Source organism: Globicephala melas, chromosome 16 (genome assembly GCF_963455315.2).
Source record: "Globicephala melas chromosome 16, mGloMel1.2, whole genome shotgun sequence".
NCBI classification, from domain to species: Eukaryota; Metazoa; Chordata; class Mammalia; order Artiodactyla; family Delphinidae; genus Globicephala; species Globicephala melas.
This window is the reverse complement of record NC_083329.1, coordinates 71,773,839-71,788,466: the sequence shown is the minus strand read 5'-3', so window position 1 is coordinate 71,788,466 and position 14,628 is coordinate 71,773,839. Positions and strand designations below refer to the sequence as shown.

Here is a 14,628-nt window from a genome sequence, read left to right as displayed (position 1 = left end):
GATGCTTCCTTCCCATTGTCAATGTCTGCTCTGAACTTTTCAGCTAGAGTCAGGCCCACTTGTTTGTAAAACAGCTCCCTGGCATAAAGGGAAGAACACATCGCCTCCAAGAAACTCAGCTTTAAAAATAGTATATTAAAGAATTTAACCGCACAGTTCTCCTAAGAACCAGTTATTAAAAAGAATTTGGGATTGCAATCACATGCAAGTCCACTAGTTTTGTTCTCATTTTATATTTTTGGATCCATATAAATACGCTTAAAAAAAAAAAAAAGACCCTAGGGGATATGCTGTATATGTAATAAGTGATTCACTTTGCTGTACACCTGAAACTAACACAACATTGTAAATCAACTATACTCCAATAAAATTTTTTTAAAAAGGGAATTCCCTGGCAGTCCAGTGATTAGGACGCTGAGCTTTCACTCTTGAGGGCCCAGGTTTGATCCCTGGTTGGAGAGCTAGGATCCTGCAGGCTGCGTGGCTTGGCCAAAAAAAAAAAGAGGGAATGAAAAAAAAAACCTAAATTTCCGTATTAACGCATCTCACAAAAGTCAAACCCTTAACTTACTCACCTTGTTGCAATTCAAGGACATCCCCAGGTAGCTCTCTGTTAAGAAGAGAGACAGACTACATGGTGAAATCTTTCCAGGGTAAAGATAATGAAGATTTCTTTGTCTAAACACCATAAGACAAGCCTATAAATACACCTTGTCCAAGTGGAAACCCGGATCGATTTTCCAGCTGATTATTATCTCACATTGGGGTGAGAAGGAAGGAGCAGGAAGGAAAATATTTAGAGATCAGCTCTGAGTCCTCGAATTAAACCGCACTAATTGTCCCTGAAAGGGATAATTAACACAAGCAGTTAACTGCTGGGGCCTCTGAATTATGTCAACAGCATGGCCATCGAAAAAGGGCATTCTTTGACCTTAAAGGCCTTGTAAATCTATCACAGTCCAGCATTTGCCAAAGAGCTCTTCCAAAGCTATCACACTTGAGGTATGGTGCGTACTGGAACGTGTTTCAGCAAAGGAGAAATGGGTTAGAGCTCTGATGGACTGAGTGTAGGATCATGGAACTCTGAAGCCAGAAGGAAGCCTGGAAATCATCTAGCACATTGACAGCATACGGGCCAAATCTGATCTCTAGATCTCTAGAGGTGTTTTGTTTGGCCTGCCCAATATTCTATTCTATTCTATTTAGTTTAATCTATTTTATTTTATTTTTTGTTTTTAGCCATTTTGAATGAATTGCCAATGTTTGCACATCAAAAATCTGAATTCCCGGATTTTTTTGAAAACTCAGAAGATCTGGCAACACTGGGCCCTTGTTCTTATGTAACGATTGGCTGGAACTGAGTAGCTCTGGCCCTCGTTGAATGGGCATGTTCTCTCCAGTGCCTTCCACTCCCTCTCGTCTCCCTGACACAGGACGTAGGTCGACTTGTGTTGAGAGTCTCACCTGTGCTCTCCCTACCTCCCACGCCGGTCTGCTTTGCTCCTCTGTGATGCCCATCTGTCCTGGGTGAACCTTGTGAATGTGCTATCCTCGATCTTAAGAACTCCTCAATTTCCTCCTCTGTACAAGGAGCCTGAGGTTTAGAGATGTCTTATTAGGGGAGAGATCAGTCTCAAGAGCCCTTACTGACCCATCCAGCGAATGGCCACCTATTTCCAATCCTGCTCTCAGGCTCAGAAGAGAAACTAGTGGAATTCGTAAATCATTCAGAGTCTGAGAAAAGATGAAAAGATCCAGAGATTTAACAGAGTCATTATAGGCAAAATGAGGGCCAGACACTTAGACGCAAGTTGGTAGCATCATTTCCCTTTATCCCACCCTCATATCATGCTATGCTGCCAGGCTCTTGTTTCAGCTTATCTTGATTCCACACAACCCACAGCCCACAAAGCTCGGTCCAAGTAGTAGTGGTGAAGTTCTGGTGAAGAAATCTCCGATGATGCTATCTACACTGGTGTGTCCTTTTGCTTAGTACGTGCTTTGCATAACTTGCACACGATTATATAGAATCCAATCTGTTGTCTGAATATACACTTTAGCATGTCGTGTACAAATGAGTAGATTTGCTATACCACTTTCAGAGTAAAAAAAAAATTAAGACACATGGTATTATATATGGGGTGCTGAAACACAAAAAGATCTGGTGCATTTGGGGGGATCTGCTGGGAATAGTGAAAAGAACATATGAGATTGACACTGTTCCAGGGAATCTGCCAGGTCTGGTCTTTGTATTTAAGGCTGCTACATTCACTAATGCTTTTCTCATCTCATATGCCATCTCTTCTCAAAGAGCTTAAGAGTTTCCTTTGAGTGGGTCATAAAAGTACAAGATCATGTAACAGTTTGAAGATGTGTTAAAACATTGAAATATGTGCCATTATTGAATCTGTAAAGTAAAATTAATCAGAATGATGGCTAATGTAATGGATAACGGTGACTACAGTTAACACACTGCGTTAAATATCTGAAAGTTGCCAAGAGAGTAGATCTTAAAAGTCCTCATCACACACATGAAAAAACTGTAACTATGTGTGGTGATACATGTTAAATAAACTTACTGTGGTGATCATTTTGCAATATACCCATATTTAGAACCATTGTGTTGTACACCTAAAAGTAATATGTTATATGGCAACTGTATCTCAATTAAAAAAATAAACTAAAATAAAATCAGAATGCTGGGAATGTGGATGCAAAGAAAAAACAGAGAACCACTTCTACACGTAGCAGGCCCAACTGCTAACTACTATTAATGACAGGTATCATATAGTATGCCCCTGCCCAAAGGATAGGCTCTCGAGACAGACTTTTTGGGTTCAAATCCTGGTCATGCCATTTACTTAGCCGAGTGACCTTATTAAAATTCTCAGATTAAGGTAAAAATTATGCCTCCCTAGATAAAATAAGGTATGTGGTTCAGTTGACATACCGTGTTTAATCAAGATGAATAATAATAATCATTATTATTATCTGTAATTGAAACAGTGAACAGAAAGTGACTTTACCCTGCATACTGGCTCAGGAAAGCGGAGATGTTTTCCTATCCAAAGTTTTAATCAAACTAAAAGTTGTTATACCATAAGATTACAGATTCAGAGGGAAAATAACTGTTGGATTTGAATAAAGCATTGAAGGCTATCTGAAACACATTATTACTCTTTTACATTTATAGGAAGCAAATACTATTAAGATTTTATTCATTGACTTCTTTAGGGAAAGCTCACAAAATTGAACTTCAGGGAATAAACCACAGTTAAGGACGTTAACGATGTTGGTATAAATACAATAATAATGTTCAATCATATTTTAATTTCTTAGCATGGCTTGTCACGTCCTCCATAATCTAGCCCCATCTGACCTCCCAGCCTTATCTATCTTAAATTCCAGGCTCCAGCCGCTCCAAACTGCTCTGCTACCTTGGAACACACCAGACTTCCAGCAGCCCTCATTTCCATCAAGAAAATCCTCTTCCTTCTTCAAGTGCCGGCTCAAATGCTACACTCACCACGCAACTTTTCTCAGTTCTTAACCTTGAATAAACCTCTCCTTTTCTCTGCCATTCAGTAGCACACTATTGATGTCACTGCCATATGATTCCATTTTTACTATCTTGTATTATAGATATTTGTAAACATGCCTGTCTTTCCCACCAGACTAAACTCTTTGAAAGCACGGGTCATGTGTTCTTTCCTTGAACTCAGTTTTAAGTCACAGGTTCAATCTCATTATCTGCAGGGAATACCCTGATGTCTGCAAAGAACCTCCCAAAGAAAAGGCCAACTAGCTCAAAATATATGCATTCTTGCAATCTTTAATTAAAATTAAAGTCACTAGGTGATACTTTCTTGTAAAGCTATAGTTAAACCAGCAAGACATTGTTTCTTTTGTACTTTCCTACTGGCTTTCTATACCCAACTGCACTGTATGAATTAAGCTGAAGAGATAGCTCGCTTCAAAAAAAGACTACAAAACCTAGGGGTTCAAAAGATTGAGGTGAGAAAATAAAGCTTGAAAATCTGACTACATCTAATTGTCATCCTCTAGCACTAGTTTCATGACCAGGTCCACCCCCAAAGCACCACCATCTGCCCTGATACAGATTCAGACACCCATCACCACCATCTTCTGAGTCGCAGTCAGAAATCAGAAAAGATTTCCTAGTGTCCTGATCTACCCCTGCATATCTTTTGCCCTTTTCTATATTCATCCCACTGACAGGAAGGGTCCTTGTTACCCCTCTTGCCTACTCACAGAAGAGAAGAAACAGAGAAGGACGTTCTTAGGCAGTCAGTGCAGAGTTGTTGCAAAATTGCAGGTTAAGCTATTTTATCATGTCATTTCCACTTTCCAGGGCCTTAAAAAAATATTTTTTTTCTAGCAATGATATGAGTAACCCTGTTATCTGGATCCACGAGGTATTTAAAAGAAGGTGTAATCCTACCATGAATAATTGGTGCTTTCACTTCAGAATCTTCTCTATCTTCCTCAGCTGTTCTGAACCAGCCAGAACAATTCCTCACAGCTGAAGCCAACTCAAATCTAAGACACTCAGGACATAACCAAATGAACAGGATTTGACGGGACAACTGAAAATCCTACTGCGGGGAGGGGGAGGAACCCACCTGCAATCTGAACTAGAATCCAGGTAATTCAGGATTACACCCAAACTAACTGTGACCCAGGAGACTGATCCAAAAAAATTATATTAAATAACTTACTATGTAAGTCATATGCATATTTAGTGTAAATCTTGCCTAAACCTCCGGGATGGATGGCCTTGGGCTAGATTAGACAAGGCATCCTAAGAAACACTGATCTGTTTTTGATGACCAAGGTTTTAAGTGGTTGTTAGTTCCCTCCAAAGCCGCTGGCAGCTGCTGAAGCTAGAGCAGGTTGCCTGGGGAGAGCCACAGATGGAGCGTGAAGCACCAAGTCCTCCCAAGTTCCCGCTCTGTGTCCAGGTGGCCGAGGCGCCCGTGCCTCCTGCGCTCGCCCGAGCTGCGCGCTGCTTTCCTCCCAGCTCGGGAGCCCCCCGCGGGCGCCCCCAACGCGACCCTCCCGGGGACACCTGCGCGCACCAGCGAGGCCTCGCTGCCCTCTGGGAAACTGGGGCTCACCTGGGTCGCTTCCCCCCACTCCCTACTCTGCCACCAGCAGTCCCAGAAGCTGTCTCGGGAGTCCCGGAGCAGATGTCTTCCATGAACCCAATCCGAGGGCACCGGCCTCCCTCCAGGACTCCCTTTCTCCCCTCTTCCAACTCCGTGCCAAATGCCGCCCTCGGAGCCCCGGGAAAACTGGCCCACCGCGGAGAAAGGGTGGCGGGGGTCATGGGGTGGGCGCAAACGCACCGAGGACACTCTCAGTCCCCGAGACACACACTCCCAACAAGGAACCGGTTCCGAGCTGCTCGGCCGTGGATGGCAGGGTCGCCTCCTTCTACGGCTCCGAGACGGAGGAGGTACTTCTCGCCTCCGGGAGGCTAGGCAGACGGGCGGCCGCCGACCACTGGCACCCTCCCCGCGAGCTCCAGCCCTTTACCTGGGTACCGGCCTCGGCGGGTCTCCGGGGCGCAGCACAGGGCGCAGTGCCCCGGGCGGGTGGTGCGGAGAGGACCGCGGCCGCCGCTCTCCTCTGCAGCTCCGGGCCTGCCGGGCGGCTATTTATCCGGGGGCCCGGCCCCGGCCCCTGCCGGAGTATTGGGCAATCGGTCCCGCTACGCGCTGCCCCGCGAGCCGCCGCCCTCTGCCCCCGCCGAGCCCCGCGGCGGCGGCGGCGGGGGCCACGTGGAGGGAGGGAGCCGGCCCCTCCTGTGGACTCCACCTTCTCGTCGTGGTCCTCCTCCTCGGGAAGTTATTCCCTGTGTTTCCCCCCCGCCCCGTCTCTCTTCGTTGCGGGGCACCCCGGCCAGTCTGAACCGGTTGTGACTGAGTGAGCGGGGAAGGAGAAGGAGGCGGAGGAGATGGAGGTGGAAAAGCGGGCGGTAGGGGCGCTGCTGCCGCTCTCGCGGCTCCCGGCCGGGCCGGGCCGGCCAGGAGGAGGGAGGGCACTGCGGGGGCCGCTGCCCGGGCCCAGCTCCGGCGCGGAGCCACCAAGGCCGCGGGAGAGCGAGGCACCGCCGGCCACGGGCCCTCTCGGTGCGCGCACGAGCGCGTCCCCCAGCGCCGCTGCGCCCCGCCGCCCACCGCGTGCCCGCGCCGGTCCGCCCAGGACAGTGTGCATTTGGAGGGAGCCCGGGTCTGAGGATGAGTGGGAGTCTCCCCGGGTCTCCCAGGTTCCTGGACGGCAGGGCGCCCTCCTGGCCGGAGCTGTATCCCCAGCTGGCAGTGATCCCAGAGAGACGGGCACCAGAACTTTGTGGAGTCGGTGCTCCTGGGCAGTGAGGAGTGAGGATGCCAAGTGCTGCCCTTTGTGACAGCTCTATGGGAAAGGGGGGCGCCCCTGAATTGCACATAGTGTGCTGAGTGAGAGAGGCTGCATCTGAGGACGTTTAGTCTGTATGGCAGGTGAGCTGTACTAACAATACACTCCTATCTTTAGCTGAAAGGTAATGAGCGTGAGGGCTGAGATTCCCACAGTCACTGCGGCAGACTGGGGACAGTCCATAGGTGGGTACCTAGGGCTTACCAGGTGTGGCAACCCCGTAAAATGATGTGCACTTTTTGTGTTCCTGCGTATATAGGTCTTTCTGCGAAGGGACACCATATCTTCTACCAGCTTCTCAGAGGGGGCTGGGACCACCCATCACTGAAATGAACATTTCCTTTAGACACTGAACCTCCTCTAATTCTGACCTAGACAAAGACCCTACACCTTGCAAAGGGTTGGTTTCTGAAGTCCAAATGAAGCTGCATAAGCTTCCTGAGCCGCGGTTTTTCCTCTTGCACGCGTCCAGAAGTCTATGTGAGATGAAAGTTCCCAAAACACCTGTGGACCCTGGCCACGCTGGCGAGTGTTCTTACAGGTAGGAAAATAGCAGTTCATCTATTCGTCTCACATCATTCCTTTCCACTCAGTTTACCGCCTTCCATTCAGGTTATGGGGAAAAGAATGGCCAGTGCTAGTTGATACTATTTTGTTTTGTCCTCAGAGGGAGAAAGATTAGAGGGAAAAAAGTAACAGTAAGAATCAGAGGAAGGTGGTCCCAGAAATAGTTTCTGGAAGGAAAAATGGAGAGGGGATACAATGGGGGCTTCTCATCCTCTTCTATTTCTGACCTGGTTTGCGGTTACTCAAGTGTGTTCACTTTGTAATAATGCATTGACCTGTACACTGATCATTTGTGTACTTTTCTCTACTTGTTTTGATAAAAGATATTTTTAGAAAGCTTTTTCTTTGATTCAGATACCCCCTAACCACCTGAGCAAATATCTTGATAGTTGGTCGAACCAATCAATGTATATGAAATTACATTTGGGGGACAGGGAAACCCTGCTTGAAAAATATTTCTGTGTTCACCAGTGGGTTTCTGAAGTTGCCATGTCCCTGTTCTCATCTCCACCGAGTTTTCCCAGATTTCTTATAAAGAGAATGTATGACCAGCATTCCCCTGTTTGCTCAGACAGTCCACGCCTATCAACTGAGAACTGAAAATTAGCTCATTCTTACACACAGCATGGTTCCAACTTTAGTGAATTCCGGGGTCAAAAACTCAAAATGGCTGGGGGTCCAGACTCATAATGTCGTGAATGATGTGGGCAGAACGCAGCCTGGAGAAGGCAGGGAGCGTGGAAGCTGGCTGGCTGCTGGAGGGGGGGCAGGGGGGGAGGCGCCCGTTGGCTTAGGAAATTATTGCCTGCCTGGAATGTGAAAATTGCCTCCACCTTCCTGTGAAGGTTTTTTGTTCAGTCACACCTCAGCAGAGCATTTAGACACACGAGAGAACTCAGAAATCTAGTCCAACCTTGACACTTTACCTATGAATGGAATTTGACCCAGAGAAGCCACGGATGAGTTCCTGATCAACCCCTGCCCCAGGACAGAGCGGGGCTGGGGAGCGGGTTTTGGCAGAGAGAGACTGTGCTACTCCAGTACCTCTCAAAGCAATCTCAAGTGGTTGAGTGTTGTTAGCTCCATTGCACAGAGAAGGAAACTGGAGTTGAGAGGGTTGTTACTCGCTAAATCTCTCCATCGGTGAAGACCAGAATGACCTCTCCACCACCCAGAGGTTTTATCCCCGGTGACGTGAAGATGCAAGATCTGTTTGTGAGGCGAGGGTCAGAGAAGTTCAGTACTGCTGGCTCTACAGCTCTGTGCAGCCCCTGCCCTTCTGGGTCTCTCTTGGACCCAGAAGTTGATGCACTTTCAACAAGGTGGAGGGAGGGGAAAAGGTGGGTCATGAAATAAACCGGATTTAAATGAGCCTCCCTTGGGAGGCAAGAGACCTAAGGGAAGGCATTTCAAGAAAAATGCATACAGAGGTGGTACCCTGAAGGAAGGCACTTGTTTTTTTGCCTTGTTAGTTATCATTTGGGGCATTTGTTAAGAAGTCTGTGATTTGTTAAATATTCTAAGGTCCCCCCCTTCTTAGACTATCTGCTGCCTGAAGCTTTTAGAGAATAAGACAGAGAAATTAACCTAAAATCGCTCTGCAGTCCTCAGCCCAGCAAGGGAGCCAGAAACATGGAGGACAGAGGCAGGCATTGGTTGGTAGGGGAGGGTTAGGACATTTGCACAGCCCCTGAGACGCCAGTCCAGTGCCTGCCCGGCTGACCAGACTTCCCTTCCTGACTTAGGACATCAGGGCAGGTTCCTTCTCTTTTGTACGTCTTGTTCTCCCCCTGTTTATGAATGGCAGCACAGCTACACAGACACTACACTTTGACATAAAAATAACTTTAAAAAATGGACTTTAGAGTTTTTACAGCAGTTAGCTCAGAGATCTGAAGCTCATGCTATTAATTCCCTTTCATTCACTCATTCTCTAACAGATAAAAGATCAGAAAACAGTAGAAGTGGATTAATCCTTCCCCCTCATGCTTACAGAGCTTTTGTTGAAAAAGACAAATTTTCAAATGTCAAAAATGACCTTAAAGACACACTGTATCAATTTTTTCTTGCAACTCTCCAGAATATTGTTTCATCTTTTTCTTGCCTTTTCTTTCACCATGCTATCTGGCTTAAACGATTTTTAATCTTAGAGGAAGGTGGGGAAGAGGAATACATGCTATTCTTTGAGTTCCTGGTAATTGCCAAGAACTATGCAGTCTCATAACCACAAAGCAATCTCATGTGGTTAAGTATCATTATCTTCATTTTATAGATGAGGAAACTGGAATTTAGAGAGGTTAAGTTACTTGCTGAGTCACTCAGTTGGTAAGTGATGGAGTGAGATTCAGGCCCTGGTGTGGCTAATTGCTAAGCCTGTGCTGTTCCCAGTCTACCTTAGAAAAATGAGTCAAGGCGGGTACAAGCTAATGGAGCACTGTCTTCTCACTTGTATTAACTCATCTAAGGCTCACAGTAAACCTAAAAAGTAGGTGCTCTTATTATCATCCACGTTTTGCCAGTGATGAAAATGACTAGAAGGAAGTTAAATAATTTGACCCCAATCACACAGTTAATGAGGGGCAGGCTAGGTTCAAATGCAGGCATCCAGGCTACAGAGGGCCATGCTCTGAACCACCACCCTGTCTCATGAAAATGGAAATGAGAGATGTAAAATTACATGGAATGTGCATCTCCTTCTGTGTGTGTGTGTCTGTGTGTGTGTGTGTCTGTGTGTGTGTGTGGACACATATACACACTTTCCACTTTCCGTCCTTCTGACCTGCATTGCTTGGTTTCAAGGCCATAGCCAAAAACACCCTACGTCTTCACGAATACTGTTTCCGAAACACCCAGTTTATCTCCAGGTGTTGGACTGACAGCATCTGTAAAGTGCTCGTTGTCTGTCTGCACAGCGAAACTATAAACTCCCAACAGCAGGTACCAGATGTGTCCTGTTCATCACTATTCCCTAGAGCACAGTGGCAGCAAGAATAGAACTTTGTTTAGTGAGCTTTCATTGAATGAAGGAATGAAGAAATGAATGATCAATCAAAGGAATGAATGCATGCTCGAACTGTAATATATATATATATATATGTGTATATATATATATATTTTTTTTTTTTTGGCTGCACTGCATAGCATGTGGGGTCTTAGTTCCCGGACCAGGGATCGAACCCATGCCCCATGCATTGGAAGGCAGAGTCTTAACCACTGGACCACCCGGAAGTCCCTCTGAGTAATATTTTTGCTACAGTAGATCACTGAAGTTCTTCAGTTGCCTCACTCAGCCAAGCTCTATTCTATTCTAAGTAGTTACAATCATCTCATTGAATCCCATAGAGCAACTACTACTTTTTACTCATCCTATAGATGGGGAATTAAGACCCCCTGAGGTTAAGTGAGCTGCCCAAAGTTGGGACACCAAAGCGGCAGAGACCGGAGGTAAATACAGGCAGTGGGAGCCTAGCATGCCCACTGGTAAGGCCAGGCTGTGTGGCCCCTCACTGTGCTCGTTCACAGCTCTAGCCCAGGATCAACCGCAGTGCTTGACACATAGTAGACCCTCCATAAACGTACTGAAGAAGAGAAGGAGGAAAGTCCCTCATGTGTCCAGGACAGTTTAAGGCCATTTCCCACATCTGAATTCACTCATGGCATCGTGTATCTTACAAATTCAACTTGTAGGATCTACGATGTAATCATACTAGATAATAGATGACCGCGGAAGGGTTTACTTCCAAAGGTAGGCTGCCCAGTTCAAATGTACCAGTGGTTCCAGTTTCTTCTTGTGAAAATACAGGTGCAATTGATAAATGTTATTTTAAACTGATCATAAGACCATTGAATTGAATCTTTTATGAAGCAGTGCCTCAGTGTCTGACTTACGTTCTGCCTCAGTGTCTGACTTACGTGCACTACATAACAAAGTTTCAGACAGCTCCAAACAATATTTCAGGTCAACATGGAAAGCTTTGGCCTTCTTGTCTTCTTCATTACATGACACGGGAGAAAAAGCATGACCTCTACTCCATGTTCAGGGTCTCTTCACTCCAAAATCTGTGGACAGTCCAAATACTTTGCTCCATGGTTTCGGCATGGAAACATTTTTTGGGTCACCTATTCAACATGCTACAACTTTGGTTTGTTGGGTAAAATTCAGAAGATGGTAACTAACCCATGAAACAAAAGTTATAAAGAAAAAATGTAAAGTCAAACATGTTCCATAAGAACATTTGAATAGAGATGGAAATTGATGAATTGATGAATGAATTTCCTCCATCCACCTCCCCACCAGGGCTGTGCTCACACAGAAAGGTATGCTTACCCCTATATCCCTACCACCCACCACAGGGTAAAGCTTCTTATACTTCCCCATCAAAGTGCTTGGGAGTTATTTCAAACCATAGGCAAAACCACCAGCTATAGAAGTAAAATGTGTTTGAGATCTTCTGCTTGATATTAAAGAGGGATGTGAATCCCGCTTTCTACTCAATAGCCATGTGTATTTTAATATCATCATAATGTTTAATGTTAATAATTACCTATTTAATTTATATATTTGTTCAGATTAACAATTTAATATAATAATAGCTCACACTTTTAAGCAATTGTCAAGGCACAGGCAGGAAACAGAATTTATCCCAGATAGCCAAGAGAAGGAATCTTAAGGGAAAGATTATCTATAATTAGATATTTAATGCAACGTGGACAACATTAAAGGAATAAACAAGAGACACCCATACTAGACGGTGGGAAGTGATTACTGCTCCTGGGCTTTGAGTAACAAAGGGAAGACCTAGTGTTACCAGTGCCTGGAGAGCAGAACCTGCAAAGGAGGGACCACCCAAAGGGAGCAGGAATTGGGAAGAGAGATCATTTTATTGCCAGAGACAAAGAGTCAAAGTGACTGTGTCAAAGTGACTACCTCTCTCTTTGCTCTCAGATCGCTTGGTGGTACCTACCATTGGTCAAAGCCAGGCAGAAACCAGGCACCGAGGGAGCCCAGGAAATGCTGCCCACAAGGGGTCGGCCTCCTGGGCACAAAGCAGGGCAATGAAGGAAGACATTGGATTGGGCTGGGAACAGTGGCAAAGAGAGAATGACCAGGCACCGTGCTGAGTACTTTGCATACTTGTATATATCCCTATGAGGGAGGTACCGTTTCCCTCATTTTACAGACAAATAAACAGAGGTAGGCAATTTCAACCAAGACTGTCTTACTGTAGATTCTGTGCTCTTAACCACTACACTATTTAACCAAGCAGTATTAAAAATAATGTCTTGGGACTTCCCTGGTGGCGCAGTAGTTGAGAGTCCGCCTGCCGATGCAGGGGACGCGGGTTCGTGCCCCGGTCGGGGAGGATCCCACATGCCGCGGAGCTGCTGGAACCCGTGAGCCATGGCCGCTGAGCCTGCGCGTCCGGAGCCTGCGCTCCGCAACGGGAGAGGCCACAACGGTGAGAGGCCCGTGTACCAGAATAAATAAATAAATAAATAAATAATAAATTAAAAAAAATAAAAACAATGCAAATAACCATCTACTGATCAATGGATAAATAATATGTGGTATATCCATGCAATGGAATATTATTTGGCCATTAAGAAGCCAGGCACAAAAGGCTATACATTGTATGATTCTTTTTATATGAAATTCCCACATAAAAAGTAGATTAGTATTGCCTAGGGCTGGCGGGAGGGGTGGTTGGGGGCAGGTTAGGTTGAGGGAAAATCGGAAGTAACTGCTCATGGGGATTAATGGGTACGGGGTTTCTTTTTAGGGTGATAAAATGGTTCCAAATTCATTGTGGTAATAGTTGCGCAACTCCGTAAATATACTAAAAAAATCATTGAATTGTACATTTCAAATAGATTAATTGTATGGTATATGAACTATATGTCAATAAGGCTGCTGTTAAAATAAGCTACAGCAGATGCAGTTTTAGTTCTGCTTACAGTTTTTAAAAAGCGGTCCTAGAAACACAGCTTTTTCATTCATCTGGTAGAGCCATGAAGCTCCCTAGCATCATGACAAGTTAGCGGCCAGACATGATCAGCCTGGAATAATCATGGAAAAATTGCAACCCCTGGAGAGAGGATTCCTTGTTTAAAGTAAGTTGTGATGTGTCCCATACAAAGGACACAGAACATCAGAGAGTCTCACATTCTCTCTTTATTCTGCCATGAGAAAGTTTCCCTAAACCAAAGAAGTTATGTAGAAGCTAAATTTTTATCAATCCTACAAAATTAACTCCCCACTTCTTCACTAAGCTGTAGTCACACTGGCCTTCCTAAGGGTTTGCTGAGCTCCACCTACCGCAGTGCCTTTGTACCTGCTGTTCTTCCTGCAGGAAGTCCTCACTTGTCCCCAGATCTCCACCTGGCTAGCTCCTCATCAGTCAAGCCTCTGCTCCATTGTCGCCTTCTCAGGAAAAGCTCCTTAGCTCCCCCTAATTAAAATATTCTTCCCCCACAGAAACCCTCTCTGCCATGGGTCCACTTCATTTTCTGCACAGCATTTGGAACTATCTGAAACGCTCACGTGCTTATCAGTTTGTTGTCCGCCTCCCCCGGCAGAAGGGCACAAAAGCCTTTCCGTGTCCCCCATTTCTTGATTACAGGAAATAGGCTTCATTCAGCCTCCATGACTTCCCTGAGTTCCAACCAGCAGCTTCAAAGAGTTGCTAATCAGGGAAGGGAGGGGATTCGGACAAGGAAGGCGCAGTCAAGGAACAATAGCGCCGCCTTGGGGCAGGGTCCTGGTTCCCCCTCAAGGGATACACATAATGATATCTTTGAGCTCTTTACAGATACTGAAGCCCTCACCAGGTGGGAGAAGTTAACGGTCTGCTGCCCACAAGCACGTAGACCCCAGACCGGTTGAAACCAGAAGTTTGATGATGCTGACTCCCAATTACCTCACCACCAACCAACGAGAAGAATGTCCAGGAGCTGATCACGCCTTCCTCTGTGAACCGTTACTATAAAACTCCTCACTAGCCCCTCCGGGTCAGGACACACAGTTTTGAGGGCATTAGCCTGCTGTGGCCCCCTTGGCCTGGCAAAGCAATAAAGCTGTTCTTTTTACTTCACCCAGAACTCTGCCTCTGAAAATTAATTCTGTGTCGGGGTACAGAGGCCGGATTTGGCTTCACGGACAGGGACCGAAATATTTCCCTGTGCCTACAAAGCTAGCAGATAGGCAGTGAGCGCTTGATAAAGATTTATTGAGTAAATGATCTCCACAGGATAAGTCATAATCAACTTTGTAAACAACATCTGAAAGGTCAGCCTCTGTACCTGCCACACCTCAGACAGGAGTCCAGGGACACTGACCCTTCAGAGAACAGTCTGTAGCCACCTCCAGGCTGAAAGGGCAAAGGGCTGAGACTGAAAACCCAGTTGGCCACCAAGGACTTCCTGTGCTCCTTCACTAATCTTCCCTCACCGTGGTCCCAGGTCAGGTGGCAGCGCAGCTCTGGGGCCTTTCCTGTTGGTTTATAAATAAGTCTAGGCTCATTGCTGATCCCAGAGTGGCCTACGTGGCAACTTGCCTTCAGCTTGCTCAGTAGGACCGCTTGCAGGAAGGGCAGCAAACAATAGCCACGCAGAAGCAGCGCA

General features: G+C 46.0%; 1 protein-coding gene and 1 long non-coding RNA gene across 4 annotated transcripts in view; one reads left to right on the top strand and one right to left on the bottom strand.

Annotated features, from left to right (window-relative positions):
* SLC16A9 (solute carrier family 16 member 9) overlaps positions 1 to 6,051 on the bottom strand; it is a 64,095-nt gene extending 58,044 nt beyond the window's left edge. The window contains exon 1 of one of the 3 annotated variants that reach the window (XM_030843950.2): positions 5,560 to 6,051. The gene's annotated coding sequence lies outside the window, so the exon portion shown is untranslated. Of the gene's footprint in view, positions 1 to 5,369; positions 5,498 to 5,559 lie in introns of those variants that run through there. The other 2 variants (XM_060286479.1, XM_060286478.1) reach the window with 2 other exon arrangements.
* Positions 5,423 to 14,015, top strand: LOC132593638 (uncharacterized). The gene is made up of 3 exons (XR_009559367.1): positions 5,423 to 5,479; positions 6,701 to 6,982; positions 13,818 to 14,015. It is a non-coding gene; the product is annotated as an uncharacterized lncRNA (long non-coding RNA).
* The last annotated feature ends 613 nt before the right edge of the window (positions 14,016 to 14,628 follow it).